We start from the raw sequence: 15,623 nt of genomic DNA, 5'->3' as shown, positions 1-15,623 counted from the left end.
TGTTCTCCACCTTGGGAGGAAAAACGTGCACCATCCTTATCAACTCGGCAGTGCTACATTGGCTAGTACTACGGAAGAAAGAGACCTGGGGGTCATCATTGACCACAAGATGAACATGAGCCTGCAGTGCAGTGCTGCAGCTAGTAAAGCAACCAAAATGCTTGCTTGCATCCGTAGATGCTTCTCAAGTAAATCCCGGGATGTCATTCTCCCCTTGGTGAGGCCACAGCTGGAGTTTTGCGTCCAGTTTTGGGCCCCACAATTCAAAAAGGATGTGGAAAAGCTTGAAACAGTCCAGAGAAGAGCCACGCGCATAATCAGAGGTCAGGAAAACAGAACTTGTGACAACAGGTTGAGAGCTATGGGGCTCTTTAGCTTGAAAAAGCGCAGGCTCAGGGGTGATCTGATGGTCACCTATAAGTTTATCAGGGGTGACCACCAGTATCTGGGGGAACGTTTGTTCACCAGAGCGCCCCAAGGGATGACAAGGTCGAACGGTTATAAACTACTGCAAGACCGTTTCAGGCCGGACATAAGGAAGAATTTCTTTACTGTCCGAGCCCCCAAGGTCTTTCATAGCCTGCCATCGGAGGTGGTTCAAGCACCTACACTGAACACCTTCAAGAGTAAATTGGATGCTTATCTTGCTGGGATCTTATGACCCCAGCTGACTTCCTGCCCTTCGGGCAGGGGGCTGGACTCGATTTTCCAAGGTCCCTTCAGCCCAACTGTCTCTGAATTCTATACGAGCTTCAGAGACTGGAAGGAGATGAAGAACAGTTGTCAGGGGTTGGTGTGGGGAGAGCTTGCCTTGCCAGTTCCCATGTTATGTCAAGCAAGAGGGCTTATTTGGAGAGCTGTCACCCTGGTGGAGTGTGGAGAGCACTTTTGCCAAAACTGATAACCTCCGGCTTTCCTTTTCTTTTGTTTTAAAAGCGCCCCAAATATTTTGAATCACTTCGTAGGTTGTTTTTTTGCCTCTGCTTTGTTTGTCCTCTTCACTAAAGATGCTTTCTCTCTCATTGCATTCGTATGCAAAAAACCTGTTATCAAATTATCATCATAATCCTCTTAAAACAGATACGCTTCAAAGCATTTACTGTCACTGTCTCTGAGGCCCCTATTACCATAAAGCAGGCGGTCTCCTCTGAGGTTTGAAGTTCCCTTGCATAACTGTAGGTTTACTTCGCTAGCTCTCTCTGGATGTGAAGCAGAGAAACAGATTGAAATCTTGCCTTCCCAAGGCTCAGAGTCCGTGTGATGACTTGATTAAGATTTGAAAGACGGCAGCTTTATTTCATCCATTATTTCTAACATTTTTCTCCCCTTCTTTGTTCTTGGGGAATGGAAAAGTGTCAGAAGTGTTCGAACAAATGGGATTCAGATCTTTCCCTGTATCCTGTGCCTGGAAAGTTTGTTGGGAAAGATCCTATTTTAGTAGCCTGTAGAAAAGCCGGAAGCCAGTTTAATCCATTATCTTTCAACTCCTTTTATTTATTTTCTCCTCCTCCACAGAGATTAACAGCAAGGAGAACCGGATAGAGAGGGAACCTGGAAGAGCTTGGTGCCCAGCCCCAGCCGTGAAGGATAGGAGATATCTGTGTGAACCACACCACTGCCTGGGCAAAGAGGTTTGTTTTGGTTAATTAAGACTATTCAGCGTTGTTTGGATAAGAGCCCTTAGTCCCCTCAAGGAGCCAGGCAGCCTGGCTTATTATGGGTTTGCAGCATCTCATGGTCCCCCTTGAGTGTGTTACCTGTTGATTTGCTTTGTTATCTTGGCCATTTGGAATACTATTACTGTTACTATTATTTTGGTGTGACTATTGGGCTGGCTGGAATGGGCAAAGTGGACAAAAATCAAGTGATGACTCTGTGACTTAGTGCTGAAGCAGGTGCTGATGGATTTGTAGGGTTCTTGTTGGAGTCCATTGATTTCTACACATTCAAAAATCCAAGGGGATCGCACATTAACAGTGTTGCAATGATTATTTGGCTTTTTATGGACCTAGAAGGGATCAGTAAAACTCCTTTGAGCAGAATCTGAAGGGTGAGGCTTAAGATTGAAACCATTGTATAAATAACTGTGAAAGGGGCCCATGAGTCTTTACTCTGTAAATTGTGAAAGTACCTCTGGTGGAAACTTTCCACCCTCAATGTTATTATTAGACTAGGAGGGTGAATCCAGCCATATTCACTCAGGCCAATCCATCATTGAAGGCACATACTGGAATTAGGGTGGGGTGTCTGTAGAATCTTACATGCTCGAAATCTGTCTTGCCTATAAAAGTTTTGTGATAGATGTGTATGCTTGAAATCTATTGGGTGCATCTATGCATGCAATGAAAGTGATGCAATAAACTCTAAAGCAGTTTGAACTGGAGTTAACTGCTCCCGGGAGCAGTGTCTACCTATGGATCGAAAACGGCAGTGCTTTGAGCCGGGGAAGAAGGGGAAGTGCGTGTGTGTCCAGGGGGGAGGAGGAGGAGGTAGCTGCATCGGGTGGTGGAGGGGCTGGCTGGGGCACAAGGATCAGGTAAGAGTCTGTGATCCTTGTCTGGCTGTGGGGACTGGGTGCAAGTTACACCTGCAAACCCCATCTATATGTGCATTTGATCGCACATAATGACTCTGCTGTAAGATAGAACTGTCCCTGACACTACTATCTTACAGCAGAGTTAATTAGTTTACTGCGCCCTAATACTGGTGCATGTGTAGACTGTGACACTTTGCTGCGGAGCAAGCAAGTTGATTAGTCAACTCGGCAGTAAAGTGCATGTGTAGATATGCCCATTATCTCCTATTTTACTCTTCTTGTCTGTATTATTGCCCCTCTCTATGTTAGAGACTGTTAATGAACAATTTTTTCACCACAACTGCAGCTGATTCGACTCCGTGTAATGTTGAAAGCTCTAATGGAGATGGACCGCTAGCATTTTAGGTAATGTGATCAGAAGCAAGTCCAAGATTTTACACAGGGAGTGCGGGGGCAGCGATGCACCTCCCGCTTCAGGCCTCCTCCTCCACACCCCTCAACAAGAGTGGGCAGATCATGCCACAAAAGCAGCAGTCAGGGACACTTTTTAAGTCCAAAGGAAGGTAAGAATTCTACCACCCACCTTTTCCTCCCTGTTCGGAGCCATGTCCACTCCCCTCCCCTACCACTCTTCCTCCCTTGTCTGCCACTGTCCGTGCAATCTCAGGGGATGAGGGGCTCCTCTTGTACTCCAGATGTGCTGTACAGGGCTTGGCCTGGGGCAGCTTCATTGGCAGCTGGTGGGCAGGTTCCCCCTCCTCACACCTGCTCCCAGGCTGGCGGAGAACACCCCAGAGGACCAGGCAAGGAGAGAGAAACCTGCCTGGCTGCCACAGCCACTATCACTGCTGTTGTCCTGGGCTAAGCCCAACTCCTTTGCAGCTAAACTGGAACAGGGATGGAGTTCCCCTTATCCCCAGGATAGCATGGACAGTGGACACCTTTGAGCAGTGGCAGGCAGGGGAGATGGGAATGTGAAGGGGAAGTGCCTCTGAGCAAGAAAGGGAAGGGATGGGGAGGAATTCTTACCTTTTTTGTGACTTAAAAAAGTTCCTGGCTGCTGTTCCTGCCATGTGGTCAGAAAGGGGAGAAGGGGGTAGCTGTGCATTCTGCTCAGGTCTAATGGATACAGTGTCTAACACACCTCACATAATTGTCAGTGGTAGGGATGCACTGGTTTTAACAACAGGGGAAAAGTGTTTTGCAGTCTTTCCCAAGTAGCAGACATAACTATGAAGTCAGTGGCCACATCTGGGGTTGTACTGTGCTGTGTTCTGTCCTTTACTGCTTTATTTAGATGAATGTGGTGGGATGGTCTATAACACTACATGTTATATACAAGTTGTGTGTATCTCTTTTTTTCATGGCTCAGCTGTTCCATTATCGTGTCTGATAAGCGGGTGTGTGATTTGAAGTAGAGCTGTCAGCCAGAACCCAAGGCAAGCAGTAGTCCCGTGTGTACAGTTTGGGGGCAGCTCGGTTTCTTTCCTGATAACTCTCTGCCTCTCGCGGCAGTACAGTGCGTGCTTCTCCTAAACCATAATCATAATCCTCTTTTCAGCAGGCGCCGCTATCCCCACAGGAAGCATTAGCAATATCACAGAGTATGGAGACTTCATTGTTCCCCTAATCTGGAAAGGGAGATGAGACGCGACAGAGAAAACTTTAACCTGTTCAGTGCCTCTGTTTTGAGTCATTTTCGCTGTGTGGGGAAAACTGGGAAGCCTCTTCGCTGAAGATAAACCAAAGTAACTGTGTCCCACCAAGGACAAACTTCACAGGATTATCTTACTCTATGAAATTAATGAGGGGGCATGTCCTTGAATTTGCGTGCATTCGATACAGCCTGTTACTGTGTATATGGGAGTAATGAGCTTATTTAAGGGAAATTGGAACTTCTCGGCAGCTGGCTCCAAAATGGCAAATCATGAAGGCTGGGGATGACAGCAGTATTGTTGTATTTAAGGACCAAGTAAATGCTTGGGACAATGCAAAGGAAGTCCTGGGCATTGTCTTAGGAGGGAAGGGGTGGGGAACTGAACAGAAAGACAGCTTAAATCAAAGGAAGGATTTGAAAGGAGGGCTGATGGGCCCTTTGGGCATTGGAGCACTAGTCACCCCAAGCAGAGGGGGCAGTGGACACATTCTGAAAATGTACACATCTTTCTTATTAAAAAAAAAAAAAATGATTTTTTTTTTTTTTTTACTATTTGCATCTCTGGGCTGAGTGTGAGTATGCCCTCGGAGGCCTGGCAGTCTGAGAGAGCAGTGTGAAACTGGAAGCCATGTTCCAACTTGCTGTAATAGGTTGCACTTCACCCATGCAGAGAGGCTTAGCACAAAATCTGCGTGTCATTTAAGTGCATCTGTAGGCCTGCATGGGCCATGAATGTACATAGGCCATGCACTGTACCTCTGGTCAGGATGGAAATTCACTCCTAATGAACAACTTGGATCTACCCTGCTCCTTCTCTGTCTCCTTTCCTAAAATCTTTCTGATCACAATTGCTTCTGCACTGGCTCTTGCATTGTGTTTCTTCCTGACAAGGTCTGTCTCATTTCTCTCAGGTCTGCATTTGAACAGCTTAGGTCTGCTATGAGAAGAATCCCAGTCCCTGGCTATAAGGTTAACAAGTCCGGCTGAGAGAATTATCTACATGTGCATGTATAATCATCCGTGAAAATTCTTTGGAGTTTTAGTCCCCATTCTAATTTAAAAAAAAAAAAATCTCATAATAGTGTGAGAGAAGGATCTGGAGAGAGTGCATTTTATTTCTATCAAGGCTCCCTGGAGATTTCTTTTTTTTTTTTTAGGTAGGAAATGTAGCTTTCAAATCTGACACTTCTTCCAGACTTCAAAGACTAACCATTGAGGACTTCTTAGGAATGCTACATCTGTTCAAACTAAATGTGTGGTGGGGGGCACTCTGTGCCTAGAAAGAGCTTCTGAAAACACCTTTGTAAGCACTCAAGTTTCTTTTGGAATGTAGTAAACAAGACATAAAATCTCAAATGTACTTCAATGGGGAGAGGGGGCACCTGGCAGAAAGCTGAAGGAGGGGAACACAAGAGGGTGGGAATAGTTGTGTTACATTCCTGATCGTTTTAGACAGGATCTTTATTTTGCTGGAGAATTACCAACAAGCCCTGTAACCCTTTTTTTTTTTTTTTTAAGTCAATTGATTCTGGAGTCACAGTCAAATGAGCCAACTAAAATTGGAATGTAAAGTGCTTGCTTATTTCCATATAAGCTCTCCTTTTTATGCCAGGTTTATTCTTATGGATACATAGAAGGCTCTTCTTTTTTTTAATTAACATTACTTATCACTATACTTTTAATTTTTTAAACACACAACAGTGAAGTTTTACTTCAGTTTAGCTCCATGCTAGTAATATTTAAATTATGTTGTGATCTAAAAATTATTGGTATTGGGCTTTGGAATAGGCCATAAAATGTTGTAGAAAAAAAGTCACTGCAAACAGACAGAGTGGGATTAGCAAAGAGTTAATTTAACATCTTCCTAGTGTTGTCAATTAAGAATTTACTTCTGAATTTAGTGGGAGTAGAGCTGTGTTGATGATGAGCACTTTGGGAAATCCTACCTGTAGTTCTTGCTTACATAGTGCATATAGACATAGTCTAGTCCCAGAACAGGCTTGTGTGTAAATGTCTTTCTTAAAGCTTGAAGGCATGCCTTTTCTTAGCTGAAAGGTCTTTCTTTTTTCCCACCATTTTAAACTGGATTTATTTTCCTCCTGGTTTTTACAAGAACTTGAAATGAAGGTGGCAGTTTTGTTTTACCTCTTTGCTCAGTGTGGGAGAATAGACTGGCCTGCAATCTTCCAGGAGTTATGGTTTCTCGAGTCCTTTTCTATAACTAGGCCTGTTCCTTAAACTTCTGGGACATTTTATTTGGGACATGTAAGCTGCTTTAATACTGTGCCCAGAAGCACTGCTGTGAAGCATGCCCTGCCAGCCTGTTCCTGCTCTGTGTGCACCAGACCTGGGGGATAAGGCATAAGGTTGCCTTAGGGTAGCTGAGCAAACAGCAAAAATGTATGCCTGAAATGGAGAACCTGAGTTGCACTGGGGTTGTGCTTGGGGCTGCCCCGTGGTGCCGCATTCTTGGAAACTGGCACGTGCAGAATGGGAGTGAGTGGGCAAAGCTAAGCTCACAGTGATGTTCCTGAGCACAATATAGCAAGGTTAGGGACCTGCCCTTTGTCTTGCTTTTTTTTTTCTGGTTACAGTTAGCCACATGCATGCACATGCCAAAAACATGCCAACATTTTGTAACTGCCCCACTCGAGGGGTGGAGATCCTTTTCCTAGCAGTGCTTCTTAAATGATCAGCAAACTTAAGCTTTCAAATACATCAGAAGAGCACCCTGGCTTCAGCCCTCTTAATCTGTTTAACCTTCAGCAGCACAAATATTTACTCCAGGCACCAGATAGTCAGGCAGTATAATTCTGATGCTAACAAACATGCATTTGGAACACCAGGGATGCTGCTGATTGACTAATCCTGACGGATTCCAGCAATCCCTTGTCTAAATAAATAAATAAACCTCCTATATGAAGGATTATAACTAAGTAAATAACCACTGGGAATTCAGATGAGCAAAGCCAGAATATGGCAGTTGGCCCTTTTGTTATGCCTGATTATTTATGTATTTTTAATAAGGATATTCGTCTTAGCCTAAACAGATGTGCAAAGAACATTGCAAATATTGATATATGGTGCTGTCGTATTACGGTAGGGATAACGTTTAACTCTGTCTTCTGATGGAGCTGCTCGTGTTCGGTGTTACTTACCTAATCTGTTCCCAATGTAACAGTCTAATTTTTACTTTTACCAGGTCTGATTTTTGAGGGGTGCGTGCAGAAGTCATGTTAACAACCTCATGAGTCTTTTTCCCCCTCTACTGGCTGGACCATGTAAGAGATTTAAGCCTTCAGAACAACAGGCCCGGCTTTTAGATGCAAAGATGCTGGGTCTAAAAAGATACTGGGTCTAATACAAACAGGCAAGTCTGACCTGGGATATATTATTACACTTAATGCATACAATCAGGTGTTGCCAGCTCTGGAAATTGGGTTCATTATTATTATTTGCACCCCAATATTTCCTACAACACCCATTTGTGGATCAGGGCCCTGTTGGGATAAGTGCAGTATAGACAACCTCAAGGGTAGTGCAGATTCTGACAGTGAATCCTACTGCTCTTCTATTCATTATCCATTACTTTTAAATACATTCCAAAGGATGATTAGCTGAGAGGTTTGTGTAAGAATATTGCTTTAATAGCCTTTGGCATTTCCTTGGTCTGTTGCTTGAGATCATTCCAGAGGTGTGTGAAGGATGTAAACATCAAGGAGGGAGAAGAATTGCCAAGGGCAGCCTAAGGGGGATAACTAAGAACAATGGGATAAAATTAAAGAAAGGAAGATGTAGACCATTTCAGGTGAACTTCCTAATGGTAATGCTCATTAGATTGTAGGATGGTTTCCAAAGGAAACTGATGTGAGCTTTATCACTTAAGGCTTTTCAGACTAGACTGCATAAAGCACTAAGAAATGCACAGGATGAAGCAGTTTTCCATTGACAGGAATGGGCAGGAGATTTTACTTAACACTTCTGTTTCCCAGAGCTCTACTGGGAAATACAGACAGAAACTAGAGAGAACAATGCATCTCTGCAACTTCTGGAGATTGTTGGATATGGTCACCTGGTCCTAACAGATAACACCTACACAATGCACTAAAATAAAGTGAAATTCTTCCCCTTCTATAAATGTTCTTGCCAGTGTGCTCTGTGAGAAATTCTTCTCTAGCCAGTGCTGTATTAATCTTATCAATTTAACTGTGTGCATGTGCACAAGAATCCCCTGAATTAGGCAGCTAATCTTATTTCTGTCCTTGGGTATGATCACAATCTGAGTAATTGTCCATTTGTTCCCCTCTTGAAACCAGTCAGAGTGGATTTTGGGGGTGCCTCCTGGGGCAGAGAAATCTAGACACTGATTGCCCTCAGAAGAAGGAAAGAGAAGGACCCAGTATATATTTAACCTAAACTTCAGCGCTTATCAGATGTTCACAGGAAATATAGCTGGAAATAACCTATTTACACATGTTTTATACCTGTGGGAGCCAACCTATTTGGCAGGCATGCCACAAATTAGCCCCATACCTTCCATGAGTGCCACTCTGATTCCTGTGCTTTGCCCTATCAGCTATTCTGCTTTCTGCTTCCTGCCCTGTATTCCCTGCCAAATTTGCTTCTCTGGTCCCTGCCCTATTTGCCACTGTGCTTCCTGTCCCTCCCCAGTCTGTCACGTGCCACACAAATTGCCTGCCTAATGTCACTTGGGCGCACATGCTGTAGGGTGGCCACCCCTGTTTTATATTGTTGTAAAAGCAGGGTTTTAATTGGTCAGATATGAAATCTGTGATCAGGCTTGGAAGTCCACATTAAAGAAGCCCTGCAACGAAATCCTCAGAGGACTGTGTTGTGCATCAATGATGATGGATGCAAAGATGATTTCTCTAGAAAATGACTGTTTTAGTTGTGGATGTTGCCTGTTGGACAGTCCTCCATGAAGATATGCTTTTTCATAGAATCATGAAATTGGAAGCTCACAGATCATCTAGTCCAAACCATTCCACAAATGTAGCATGTGCTTTTACTAGACCAGTGGTTTTCCATCTTTTTTCATGTGCAGACCTCTAAAAATTTTTGAATGCAGGTGTGGACCTCTTTGCAAATTTTCAATGGAGGTATGGACTGCTTTGAATTGTAAGTGTGCGTATTCACCTACTTTTCGTTGATAATAGTCATCTTTTGTGGACCCCTTAGACCAGAGATGGGCAAAATACAGCCCACAGGCTGGATTCAACCTGCCAGGTGGTTTCATCCAGCCCATGGGTGCTCACCAATTAATTGTACCCGTTCCAGTCCCCATGCTTCACTCCCACCCTCCTGTGTGGGAGGGCTGCATCCCCAGCCTGGCCAGCACACACAGCTTCCAGGCAGGGCTGCTGCTGGCATGGCTGCAGCTGCCAGAGGACCTGCTTGGCTTCCCCAGACTCCAGCGGCTTCTCCTGTGTCTCTGCTGCAGTGCTTACGCTTGGCACCAGGTAGGGAAGCTGTAGCTGGGCAGGCATGCAGAATGCGGGCATGGCGCGAGACAGGAATGCAGAATGCGGGCATGGCAGGAGAGCAGGGCCCATGCCCCATGGGGTGGTGGGAGTACAGAGCTTGGGTGGACAGGGTGTGGGTTTGGGGGGTGTGAGGGAGGGTGGGGGGTGTGCGGACTGCCTCCTTATGGCTCATAGCCCCGCTGCCAGCAGCAGCTGCAGTGGGCCCTTGGGGTGCTCATGGCCTATGCAGGCCTGAGGCTCCAGCCAGTTTTGGGACCTGCATGTGGTGGCAAGGAGCAGAGCCAGGCTAGCCCGTCTCTATCATGCAGAGCTCCCATTCCGTGCTTCCTGGCAGAGTCTCATGAGCTACATATGGCGGCAGGGAGTGGGGAAGGCAGCCAGATCCATTGCACAGGGCTTCATCCCGGTGGTGCACAACGAGCCCTGAACAATAGAGGCAGGCCAGCCTGGCTCTGTTCCTTGCCACCATGTCCAGCCCCTGAAGCTGGCTAGAGCCGTGCATCACTGGGTGGCAGCGCCTGCATGGGTCATGAGCACCCCAAGGCCCACTGCTTTTTGCTGCTGCCCCCGCCAGCTGGGATTGTGCACCATGGAGGGGAATGTGTGTGTGAGGGGGTCCCCACAACGTATGCATACCCCCCAACATACCCTACCCCCCCAACACATACAGCCACACTCCCTCACAAGCCCCACACATACCCCCTCACCCCACCCCCCCAACCACACTGCACACACTCCCCCATCCGTATCCCCCACCACAAAACACAAGAGTAAGACTTTATTTTCCTATTGTGCAGTCACCTGTATATACGCTATGCAAACACATGTAAATCAGAACAAAAAGATTTTTTTTAAATAAAATTAAAATACACTATAGTAGATGTTTGACTTTCAGTATATGATTTGGTTTTTTTCCGGTTCCAAGATGGCACATCTCTCCCAAAAGGAGTATTTCTGGGGGCAAAGGGAGGGACTTCTGGTGGAAAATGTCAGGTGTTAGGGGGTGGGACTTCTGGTCCCAAGATGGCAATCCTTCTGGCCCTAGACAGCTCACCAAAACTAATGAAGCATCCCTCCAGCCAAAGTAATTGTCTGCCCCTGCCTTACACACAGTCTGTGGACCCACAGCGATTCATGGACCGTAGGTTGAAAACCACTGTGCTAGACTATCCTAGGAAAGTGCTTATCCAGCCTCTTGAAAACTTCCAGTAAGATTCCATATGTTCCCTAGGTGGTTTGTTCTATTGATCTGTTGTTCCTAGGTTGGGGAAGTTTTCAAGTGTGTGTGTGTGTGTGTGTGTGTGTTCAATTTATACGCTGCCCTACCCAACAAAGGCTCAGGGCAGATTACAATAAGAGAATAGAATAGAATAATTTATAAAACAGAGAATGACAAGAGAATAAAACTTAAAATTGAACTAGAATATCAACATAACACACAGACACCCTGTGTATCTCAGCCTAACTTTGTCTGCTAAACACTAGCCCTAACAGGAAGGTCTTATAGCCCTCCCACAAGATGTCCAAGCTTGGGTTTGGGAGGGCCTCAAGAGGGAAGGAATTCCAGAGTTGAGGAACAACTGCTGAGAATGACCACTCATACATTTTCTCCAAGCAGACTTGATGTATTGATAGTACTTACAGGAGACTACTCTTGGATGACTTCAGGTATTGCAATATGGTATAAGGGAAAAGTCTGTCCCTTAGATACATAAGTCCTGGCTATTTAGTCAAATAAGTCAAAACCGGTGTCTTGGTTTGTGCCTAGAAAGCTATTGGAAACCAGTGCAGGCTTTAGAGCACTGGAGCTCAGTGCCCCTTGTGACCCACCCCCTTCAGAAGACAGCCCACCATATTCTGTACCAGCTTCAGCATCCAGGTGATCTTCAAGGGCAACCCTACATAGAATACATCTCAGTAGTCTAGCCTCAAGATAATGAAGGTGTGGATGTTGGTGACCATGTTAAGTTTTCATTTATTGATCATAAAGCAGTGTACAAGATAGTTGGATATAATTGTTTTCATTTTGCCTGTTGGGTCCAGGGTTCTGCAAGTTGTGAACGAATAAAACTAAAATGTGAGGCTGCTTATACGAACTATACCACATAACACCATCTCTCTCTCTAATACTGTGGAGACCTTAACTAATTCTTTATAGTACTTTCATGAAGTAAAGAAATGGTATTACCACCATTTTACAGATGGAGAAAGTGAGGCATGGGGGCATTGGTACTGTATAAGAATCTATATTAATAAATAGCTTAAAGCCATATATCAAGTCAATGTAAACCCTCTCACAAAGGGGTGTGGGTGTGTGGCAGTGGTGACTCAGTTTTTCCGAAGAGTACCTCAGTTTATCAAGAGGGTATAAACAAGTCAGATTTATTTATACCCGTAGGCATTAGAACTGCAATCTGTAATATAATCCACAAAACCCTGCATGGAAGTCTGATAACAAAATTACCCCTTAGAATCATAGAAAATTAGGGTTGGAAGGGACCTCAGGAGATCATCAAGTCCAACCTCCTGCTCAAAGCAGGACCATCTCCAACTACTAGATCCCCCCAGCCAAGGCTTTGTCTAGCTGGGTCTTAAAAACCTCCAATTATGGAGATTCCACAACCTCTGTGGGTAACCTGTTCCAGTGTTTTACTACCCTCCTAGTGAGAAAGTTCTTCCTAATATCTAACCTAAAATTTCCTTGCTGCAACTTGAGACCACTCTCTTTGTTGCATCATTTGCCACCACAGAGCAGTCTAGCTCCATCCTCTTTTGAACCCCCCTTCAGGTAACTGAAGGCTGCTGAAGGCTGCTGTCCCTCAGTCTTCTCGGCTAGGGACAGACATTACACATAAACCCGTTTAAGTGATCAGAAACTGGTTTAAACCTGTAACAGAACAGATGTGTGGCATACATAAACCAGTTTGAAAATGGCTGAAACTGGTTTGAGATAAACCTGGTTGAATGTAGTATCAGACTTAACTGATTTGGGTCAAACCAGTTTATGCAATGTCTCTCCAATTTGCCCACATCCTTTCTGTAGTGGGGGGGGGCAAAAACTGAACACAGTAATCCAGACGCGATCTCACCAGTTCTGAATAGAGGGGAATAATAACTTCACTTGATTTGGTGGCAGCACTCCTACCAATGCAGCCCAGTATACCATTAGCTTTTATGGCAACAAGGGCACACTGTTAGCTCATATTCAGCTTATTGTCCACTGTAACTCCAAGGTCCTTTTCTGCAGGGCTGTTACCTAGCCAGTCAACCCCCAGCCTGTACTGGTGCATGGGGTTGTTCCATCCTAAGTGCAGGACTTTGCACTTGTCCTTATTGAACCTCATGAAATTTCTTTTGGTCCAATTCTCCAAATTGTCTAGGTCTCTCTAAATCCTAGCCCTACCCTCCAGCATATCTACTACTCCCCCCAGCTTGGTGTCATCCGAAGACTTGCTGAGGCTGCACTCAATGCCATCTTCCCGGTCACTGATGAAGATATTGAACAAAACTGGCCTCAGGACTGACTCCTGGGGCACTCTACTTGATACTGGCTGCCAACTAGACATTGAGCCATTGATTACTACCCTCTGAGCCTGATGATCCAAGGGCACTGGAACGATATACTGGAACTGGAACTTGCAACAGTACAACTTAAAACCCCAACTGCAACAGTTTTGCAAGGACCTTTGGCATATGAATCTTCACCTTGTGCACAGCCCCAGCTGTCTCAGATAGCACAAGGACTTTCATTGCTCCAGTCATGCTGACCACACTACCTTCTATGGGCTTTTACGTGCAACTCACTCAGGCCCTGCTCTGTCACAGCAGTCAGATTCTCTCTCTGCTGGGGTCTCCTCAATGAGGAAGTTGATCCTTCTCCTAGCTGCACTCAGACCAGGCTCCTTCACAATCTCCCCGGGGCTTCTTTCAGTGGTGCATGAAGCATATCAGGGAACATATCCCTGCTCCTTCCACCTGGTTCTGGGTGAAATGGCTCCCACCTTGCAGCTCCTTTTTCCCACTTCTCCTCCTGCTAGCCCTCAACAGTTTGAGGACTATAGTTCAACCCATCTCTCTAGGTCTGATTTTTCCTGGGCTTGGAATGGCCTCACCCCTCACTGCTTAACCCCTTGCAACCCAGGGGTTACGTCAGCAATGGAGCCAAGGCTAGAAACCATCAATTTCTTAATCCCATATTTGGGTTATATCAGGCTGCCTGCCCAGAGCAACAGGAAAACTCTGATACATGATGCTACCTTCATTGTTTTTGCAATTTGGGTGACATCCAGGGTCCCAGGACAGTTATAGTTTGCTACAGTGATATCCAAAGCAGGCTTGAAAGGCACGAGCATGGCACTGAAAGATGCTTTCATAGTTGCTGAACTTGTATGCCCAGTACATGATAACCTCCAAGACTGTCAAATTTGATTAGACTGTAAAAGTGTTGAGCGAATGGATTGTTTCAGCAAAATCTTTTTGTGACACATGGGTGTCATTATGAAGACCTTAATATTATTTTAACAATGGCTTCTTCTAGCCTAACACCTGCTCTGCATCCAGCAGCATTACTGTTTATAGAACCCTCTATTGCAGGAGTTTGTGGCTCTTTGTTGAATTGAATAAAACCTGGTGAATTTGGCTAGCCTTTAAAAGAAATAATACTAATACATTGATGATGGAGGTGATGTTTTACTTTGGACTGCTCAATTATTTTTTGTATGAGGACCACAAAGTACATTCATTACATACATGGAGTTAAATCTCATAAGTCAGATGGGTCAATATTTGGAAAGCACCTGAGGCACAGAGAGATGGGAAATGCTGAGAGAAACAAAGAGGCCAGCAAAAATTCCTAGAGCCCAAAATGCATAGCCTTGAGCAACTCCTACTGGGATTCTGGCTCACAACTCCACTGCTCTAATTATTCTATTGTGCACCTTCTTTCTGTTATAGCAGTTCTCTGGTTTGGTGCCTTTTTCCCCCTGAAGAAAAGTATTTTTGGCAGCCTTCGATCCTTAATGGGCTCTCATGCTCTCTGGCCTTAGAACTATATGTACATTAAACTTGCTTTGTTATTTAGGTTTTAAGTATTAGTGTTCACTTTCTAACTCTCTGAGCAACGCATATATCAAAAGTATGTCTCCAGTTTGGGTCCTGTTTATTTTTTTAATGGCATTGTGCATAGTCTTGTAATTTATTTTTATATTTCTGCTGTTGTAGCAGTTCTTAATCTTCCTTCATTGGCTGCATCAGTTTCCCAAGTTGCTGAAAAGATCTTCAGATTGTGAATTAAATAGCTACCAGCTGATTTACTATAGATGCATTTATTGGAGTTTAATGCTGTCTGGTACATAGCCCTCAAGATATCTAATTTTAATGATCACTTAGCTTATGATAATTGTCCAAAAACCCTCCAGTAGTCTCTGCTTGTATAAGATCAGCATTTCTCTTTACAGCTGATGCTTTTCTTCAGTCCTGTGATGACCAATATTATTGTATTACATTATGCCAGCATTGGGGGTGACCAATTAAATGACTGTTAAATCAGTACTTGAGAGCCCACATGTACTTAGTTGTCCTTCAGGATTTTACATGTGCAGTTCCAAGAAAAGTTAATGTACGTTCTTTAGAGGTGCTGAGCACCCTCAGAAGAAAGGTAGTAGGTATGGAAGCTGCGCAGTACTGTGCAGCGTTGGACCTGTAGTTTATACCTTCCAGGATACCCAAGGCAGCCTTGAAAGTTTATGCAAGTATCAGGCTCTACTGGGGTAACCTGAGGTATGATGCAGCCGAATATAGTTTGGAGCTTCTGCCAGTACCATGAAAAGCTCTTCTAGACTATTAGTAAGTGAACAGAAGGGATGCTATGAGCACTGCCAGGCTGCTCTCTTTACTGAGAGGAACATGATATGACTGAGGCATTCCT

The 15,623-nt window shown here is 44.7% G+C and overlaps 1 protein-coding gene across 2 annotated transcripts in view; it reads left to right on the top strand.

Annotated features, from left to right (window-relative positions):
- Positions 1–15,623, top strand: part of TSPAN18 (tetraspanin 18) — a 210,367-nt gene that overhangs the window by 38,597 nt on the left and 156,147 nt on the right. For both annotated transcript variants that reach the window (XM_025209860.1, XM_006028425.3), the window contains exon 2: positions 1,516–1,631. The gene's annotated coding sequence lies outside the window, so the exon portion shown is untranslated. The remainder of the gene's footprint in view (positions 1–1,515; positions 1,632–15,623) is intronic.

This window comes from Alligator sinensis, unplaced genomic scaffold, assembly GCF_000455745.1.
Source record: "Alligator sinensis unplaced genomic scaffold, ASM45574v1 scaffold441_1, whole genome shotgun sequence".
In the NCBI taxonomy this organism is placed as follows: domain Eukaryota; kingdom Metazoa; phylum Chordata; order Crocodylia; family Alligatoridae; genus Alligator; species Alligator sinensis.
The sequence above is the reverse complement of the archived record's forward strand: the minus strand, read 5'-3'. Positions and strand labels throughout refer to the sequence as shown.